The sequence below is a fragment of the Musca vetustissima genome, unplaced genomic scaffold (genome assembly GCF_032173495.1).
Source record: "Musca vetustissima isolate MV318-11 ecotype Yass unplaced genomic scaffold, APGP_CSIRO_Mvet_v1 utg171589, whole genome shotgun sequence".
NCBI lineage: Eukaryota > Metazoa > Arthropoda > Insecta > Diptera > Muscidae > Musca > Musca vetustissima.
In genome coordinates, this window is record NW_026884667.1 from 45843 (window position 1) to 53832 (window position 7990).

General features: G+C 35.4%; 1 long non-coding RNA gene across 1 annotated transcript; it reads left to right on the forward strand.

Moving 5' to 3' along the window:
* The first annotated feature begins 290 nt into the window (after positions 1 to 290).
* LOC133331687 (uncharacterized) lies at positions 291 to 7749 on the forward strand. The gene is made up of 2 exons (XR_009754394.1): positions 291 to 488; positions 7697 to 7749. It is a non-coding gene; the product is annotated as an uncharacterized LOC133331687 (long non-coding RNA).
* Positions 7750 to 7990: the final 241 nt, after the last annotated feature.

A 7990-nucleotide genomic window follows, 5' to 3' on the forward strand; every position in this document is an offset into this window, starting at 1 on the left:
TCATTTCACCTGCGGAGGATAGTGAGATAAACAATTAGAACGTAAGGTTCGATAATGAACTATAGCCGTATTTAGACCTAGCCCCTATGTGGAGGTTTCAGAAGAAGTGGACCGATATTCTCCATCTTCGATTTTGAATTATCAATTAAAATTTTCTGAAATTTGTATTATGGTTTACATTATGGTATACATAATCCGTTTTTAGACATGTCGGTATAGGTCCACTTTTTGGTATGCTCCCCTTAATTTTCATTTCTAGTACCTGTCAGTATATCCATGGTGGAGGGTATCCAAAGTTCGGCCCGGCCGAACTTAACGCTTTTTCACTTGTTATACCCTCCACCATAGTATGGAGGGTATATTAATTTTGTCATTCCGTTTGTAACACATCGAAATACTCATTTCCGACCCTATAAAGTATATATATTCTTGATCAGGGTAAAATTCTAAGACGATCTAGCCATGTCCGTCCGTCCGTCTGTCCGTCCGTCCGTCTGTTGTAATCACGCTATCTTCTGAAGGAATTGAGATAGGGTGCTGAAATTTTGCATAGGGTTGTCTTTTGTCTGCAGGCAGGTCAAGTTCGAAGATGGGATATATCGGTCCACGTGTAGGCATAGCTCCCATATAACAGTACCTCCCAAATTTCGGTATTTTGGGGTTCTTGAGCTCGTTTTTCAACCGAATACGCTGAAAATTGGTACATTGAGTTCTTATTGGGTACTGAATGTTTCCACAAAAAATTATAAATATAGGTCCACTTTTTCTGGTAGCCCCCATATAACGGTACCTCCTAATTTTCAGTATTTTGGGGGTTTTGATCGTATTTTTCCACCGAATTGGCTGTAATTTAGTATTTTGAGTTCTTAATAGTTTCCAAATCTCTCCACAAAATATTATGAATATAGGTCTATTTTTTCGGATAGCCCCCATATAAGGGTACCCCCAATTTTCGGTATTTTGGGGTTCTTGAGCGCGTTTTTCAACCGAATACGCTGAAATTTAATACATTGGGTTCTTAATAGGTACAAAATCTCTCCACAAAAAATTATAAATATAGGTCAATTTTTTCGGATATCCCCCATATACGGATACCCCCCAATTTTTGGTATTTTGGGGTTCTTGAGCGCGTTTTTCTACCGAATACGCTGAAATTTGGTACATTGAGTTCTTAATAGTTTCCAAATCTCTCCACAAAATATTATGAATAAAGGTCCATTTTTTCGGATAGCCCCCATATAAGGGTACCCCCAATTTTCGGTATTTTGGGGTTCTTGAGCGCCGTTTTCAACCGAATTTGCTGCAATTTGGTATTTTGTAGTGGTATATGGTAACAAATCTCCCTACCAAAAATTATTAATATTCGCCCCCTTTTTGGGGTAGTCCCCATATACCCCCTTTTTTATATTAAAATATTTATCTGATTTGTTGCGCGTTTTGGGTTTGGTTCTAAGACCCTTTTGTAATCATTTCAACTGCAGAGGATAGAGAGATAAAAAATTAGAACGTTAGGTTCGGTAGTGAACTATAGCCGCATTTAGACCTAGCCCCTGATTGGAGGTTCCAGAAGGAGTGGACCGATATTCCCCATCTTCGAATTTGAACTAAGTTTGGAAGAAATAATAAGATGGGCAAAGTTCGGATGAAATCTAAATTTTCTGAAACGGATTTGGTCCAAAGAAACATGGGGTCTAGAACCAATATTTCGATGAGGCACATTTTCACCGTGTGAAAGTGTATACACACTAATTAGCCATAAGGCTGAGGGTATAATTATCCTTTAAAATTTTCTAAAATTTGTATTATGGTTTACATAATCCGTTTTTAGAAATGTCGGTATAGGTGCACTTTTTGGTATGTTCCCTATATTTTCATTTATAGTACCTGTCAATATATCTATGGTGGAGGGTATCCAAAGTTCGGCCCGGCCGAACTTACCGCTTTTTCACTTGTTTTATATTTAAGTTGACTTTTTACTCATTTTTACTGACAGGTACTAGAAATGAAAATAAAGGAAACATACCAAAAAGTGGACCTATACCGACATATCTAAAATCGGATTATGTAAACCATAATACAAATTTCAGAAATTTTTAATTGATAATTCAAATTCGAAGATGGGGAATATCGGTCCACTCCTTCTGAAACCTCCACAGAGGCTAGGTCTAAATGCGACTATAGTTCATTATCGAACCTTACGTTCTAATTTTTTACCTCGCTATCCTCTGCAGGTGAAATGATTACACTAGAGTCTTAGAACCAAACTCAAAACGCGGAACATATCAGATAACTATATTAATATAAAAAAGGGGGTTAGTCCCCAAAAGGGGGGGGCGAATGTTAATAATTTTTGGTAGAGAGATTTGGTACCTATTAAGAACTCAAAACACTAAATTACAGCCAATTCGGCGGAAACATACGACCAAAACCCCCAAAATACTGAAAATTAGGAGGTTCCGTTATATGGGGGCTAACAGAAAATATGGACCTATACTTATATTTTTTTGTGGAGACATTTAGTATCCAATAAGAACCCAATGTACCAAATTTCAGCGAATTCGGCTGAAAAAGGCGCTTAAGAACCCTAAAATACCGAAATTTGCCGGGTACCCTTATATGGGAGCTATGCCTAAACGTGGACCGATATATCCCATCTTCGAACTTGACCTGCCTGCAGACAAAAGACAACCCTGTGCAAAATTTCAGCACCCTATCTCAATTCCTTCAGAAGATAGCGTGATTACAACAGACGGACGGACAGACGGACGGACATGGCTAGATCGTCTTAGAATTTTACCCTGATCATGAATATATATACTTTATTGGGTCGGAAATGAATATTTCGAGGAGTTACAAACGGAATGACAAAATTAATATACCCTCCATACTATGGTGGAGGGTATAAAAATCTTATTAATTTTTATACCCTCCACCATAGTATGGAGGGTATATTAATTTTGTCATTCCGTTTGTAACTCACCGAAATATTCATTTCCGACCCTATAAAGTATATATATTCTTGATCAGGGTAAAATTCTAAGACGATCTAGCAATGTCCGTCCGTCTGTTGTAATCACGCTATCTTTCGAAGGAATTCAATTCAAGTTTTCAATTAAGTTTTGCAGTAAAGACGAATTTCTCAAATTTAAAACCATTCAACTTCCTTGAAGTTGAAAATAATGTTGATATATGTGGAGCACATCATATTACTATTAGAGATCAAAATCATCCAAACGAAATGATGAATTCCACTACGGCACTAATATTAAGAAGTTTAACTATTGATAAATTTTTATTGTTTTTTATATTTTTATTGACTTTCTTTACATGTTTTTATACATATTTGATATATAGATTTATAAATAAAAAATCTTTTTACTATTACTAGCTGTCAATTTTTTAAATTCTTTACTTCTTTAACTCATAACCAGGCATTGTACTTGCATAGGTACGGAAAAGTCGTATAAAATATATAAAAAATTCCAAGCCTATTTGTTGCTCACTATAAATATACCATTTATAACTTCTTTCAAAAATGGGAATATTAAAACAAAACATCTCATTTAAATGTTGTATTTTCGATACCTACTATTGGTATAAAATACTCTTCACCTAGAAATATCTGTTTTATTTAGAAATTAATGTGTACATAAAAAGGGTAAAAGTGCATATCATCACAAAATATCAACACGACTATTAACATGTTGCTTTAATATTATTGTTAACAATTAAATACATTTAATAAATATACACAAAAAATAACATGATACTTGTTTAATCAAATGCAAGCCGAAGGGTAAATGGGTAACTTATGATGCAACCAAAGGAACCTATAACAAATTTGTATCTAATGTACTATAAATCAACATACCCAACCTAAACCCAAATGAACCCAGTTTAACGTTAAAAAACCAACCAGAACCCATTGAACTCAAACCACGCCATCTAGTTTTGTAAAGTTTACGTTAGTATTACTAACTTTTAACTATTGATAATTTGTTATACCCTCCACCATAGTATGGAGGGAGGGTATAGTGAAAAAGATATACTGACAGGTACTAGAAATGAAAATAAAGGAAACATACCAAAAAGTGGACCTATACCGACATGTCTAAAATCGGATTATGTAAACCATAATACAAATTTCAGAAATTTGTAATTGATAATTCAAATTCGAAGATGGGGAATATCGGTCCACTCCTTCTGAAACCTCCACAGAGGCTAGGTCTAAATGCGACTATAGTTCATTATCGAACCTTACGTTCTAATTTTTTACCTCGCTATCCTCTGCAGGTGAAATGATTACACTAGAGTCTTAGAACCAAACTCAAAACGCGGAACATATCAGATAACTATATTAATATAAAAAAGGGGGTTAGTCCCCAAAAGGGGGGGGGCGAATATTAATAATTTTTGGTAGAGAGATTTGGTACCTATTAAGAACTCAAAACACTAAATTACAGCCAATTCGGCGGAAAAATACGACCAAAACCCCCCAAAATACTGAAAATTAGGAGGTTCCGTTATATGGGGGCTACCAGAAAATATGGACCTATACTTATAATTTTTTGTGGAGACATTTAGTATCCAATAAGAACCCAATGTACCAAATTTCAGCGAATTCGGCTGAAAAAGGCGCTTAAGAACCCTAAAATACCGAAATTTGCCGGGTACCCTTATATGGGAGCTATGCCTAAACGTGGACCGATATATCCCATCTTCGAACTTGACCTGCCTGCAGACAAAAGACAACCCTGTGCAAAATTTCAGCACCCTATCTCAATTCCTTCAGAAGATAGCGTGATTACAACAGACGGACGGACATGGCTAGATCGTCTTAGAATTTTACCCTGATCATGAATATATATACTTCATAGGGTCGGAAATGAATATTTCGAGGAGTTACAAACGGAATGACAAAATTAATATACCCTCCATACTATGGTGGAGGGTATAAAAATCTTATTAAACTCAAAACGCGGAACATATCAGATAACTATATTAATATAAAAAAGGGGGTTAGTCCCCAAAAGGGGGGGGGGGGGGCGAATATTAATAATTTTTGGTAGAGAGATTTGGTACCTATTAAGAACTCAAAACACTAAATTACAGCCAATTCGGCGGAAAAATACGACCAAAACCCCCAAAATACTGAAAATTAGGAGGTTCCGTTATATGGGGGCTACCAGAAAATATGGACCTATACTTATAATTTTTTGTGGAGACATTTAGTATCCAATAAGAACCCAATGTACCAAATTTCAGCGAATTCGGCTGAAAAAGGCGCTTAAGAACCCTAAAATACCGAAATTTGCCGGGTACCCTTATATGGGAGCTATGCCTAAACGTGGACCGATATATCCCATCTTCGAACTTGACCTGCCTGCAGACAAAAGACAACCCTGTGCAAAATTTCAGCACCCTATCTCAATTCCTTCAGAAGATAGCGTGATTACAACAGACGGAGGGTATAAAAATCTTATTAATTTTTATACCCTCCACCATAGTATGGAGGGTATATTAATTTTGTCATTCCGTTTGTAACTCACCGAAATATTCATTTCCGACCCTATAAAGTATATATATTCTTGATCAGGGTAAAATTCTAAGACGATCTAGCAATGTCCGTCCGTCTGTTGTAATCACGCTATCTTTCGAAGGAATTCAATTCAAGTTTTCAATTAAGTTTTGCAGTAAAGACGAATTTCTCAAATTTAAAACCATTCAACTTCCTTGAAGTTGAAAATAATGTTGATATATGTGGAGCACATCATATTACTATTAGAGATCAAAATCATCCAAACGAAATGATGAATTCCACTACGGCACTAATATTCAGAAGTTTAACTATTGATAAATTTTTATTGTTGTTTATATTTCTGTTGACTTTCTTTACATGTTTTTATACATATTTGATATATAAATTTATAAATAAAAAATCTTTTTACTATTACTAGCTGTCAATTTTTTAAATTCTATACTTCTTTAACTCATAACCAGGCATTGTACTTGCATAGGTACGGAAAAGTCGTATAAAATATATAAAAAATTCAAAGCCTATTTGGGATGGGAATGGGAATATTAAAACAAAACATCTCATTTAAATGTTGTATTTTCGATACCTACTATTGGTATAAAATACTCTTCACCTAGAAATATCTGTTTTATTTAGAAATTAATGTGTACATAAAAAGGGTAAAAGTGCATATCATCACAAAATATCAACACGACTATTAACATGTTGCTTTAATATTATTGTTAACAATTAAATACATTTAATAAATATACACAAAAAATAACATGATACTTGTTTAATCAAATGCAAGCCGAAGGGTAAATGGGTAACTTATGATGCAACCAAAGGAACCTATAACAAATTTGTATCTAATGTACTATAAATCAACATACCCAACCTAAACCCAAATGAACCCAGTCTAACGTTAAAAAAACCAACCAGAACCCATTGAACTCAAACCACGCCATCTAGTTTTGTAAAGTTTACGTTAGTATTACTAACTTTTAACTATTGATAATTTGTTATACCCTCCACCATAGTATGGAGGGAGGGTATAGTGAAAAAGCGTTAAGTTCGGCCGGGCCGAACTTTGTATACCCTCCACCATAGATATACTGACAGGTACTAGAAATGAAAATAAAGGAAACATACCAAAAAGTGGACCTATACCGACATGTCTAAAATCGGATTATGTAAACCATAATACAAATTTCAGAAATTTTTAATTGATAATTCAAATTCGAAGATGGGGAATATCGGTCCACTCCTTCTGAAACCTCCACAGAGGCTAGGTCTAAATGCGACTATAGTTCATTATCGAACCTTACGTTCTAATTTTTTACCTCGCTATACTCTGCAGGTAAAATGATTACACTAGAGTCTTACAACCAAACTCAAAACGCGGAACATATCAGATAACTATATTAATATAAAAAAGGGGGTTAGTCCCCAAAAGGGGGGGGGGCGAATATTAATAATTTTTGGTAGAGAGATTTGGTACCTATTAAGAACTCAAAACACTAAATTACAGCCAATTCGGCGGAAAAATACGACCAAAACCCCCAAAATACTGAAAATTAGGAGGTTCCGTTATATGGGGGCTACCAGAAAATATGGACCTATACTTATAATTTTTTGTGGAGACATTTAGTATCCAATAAGAACCCAATGTACCAAATTTCAGCGAATTCGGCTGAAAAAGGCGCTTAAGAACCCTAAAATACCGAAATTTGCCGGGTACCCTTATATGGGAGCTATGCCTAAACGTGGACCGATATATCCCATCTTCGAACTTGACCTGCCTGCAGACAAAAGACAACCCTGTGCAAAATTTCAGCACCCTATCTCAATTCCTTCAGAAGATAGCGTGATTACAACAGACGGACGGAAAGACGGACGGACATGGCTAGATCGTCTTAGAATTTTACCCTGATCATGAATATATATACTTTATAGGGTCGGAAATGAATATTTCGAGGAGTTACAAACGGAATGACAAAATTAATATACCCTCCATACTATGGTGGAGGGTATAAAAATTAATAAGATTTTTATACCCTCCACCATAGTATGGAGGGTATATTAATTTTGTCATTCCGTTTGTAACTCCTCGAAATATTCATTTCCGACCCTATAAAGTATATATATTCATGATCAGGGTAAAATTCTAAGACGATCTAGCCATGTCCGTCCGTCTGTTGTAATCACGCTATCTTTCGAAGGAATTGAGATAGGGTGCTGAAATTTTGCATAGGGTTGTCTTTTGTCTGGAAGCAGGTCAAGTTCGAAGATGGGATATATCGGTTTACGTTTAGGCATAGCTCCCATTTTTCCATTTCTTGAGCGCGTTTTTCAACCGAATTCGCTGAAATTTGGTACATTGGGTTCTTTCTGGGTACTAAATGTCTCCACAAAAAATTTTAAATATGGTTGACCTATTTTTCAACCGAATTCGCTGCAATTTGGTTTTTTATA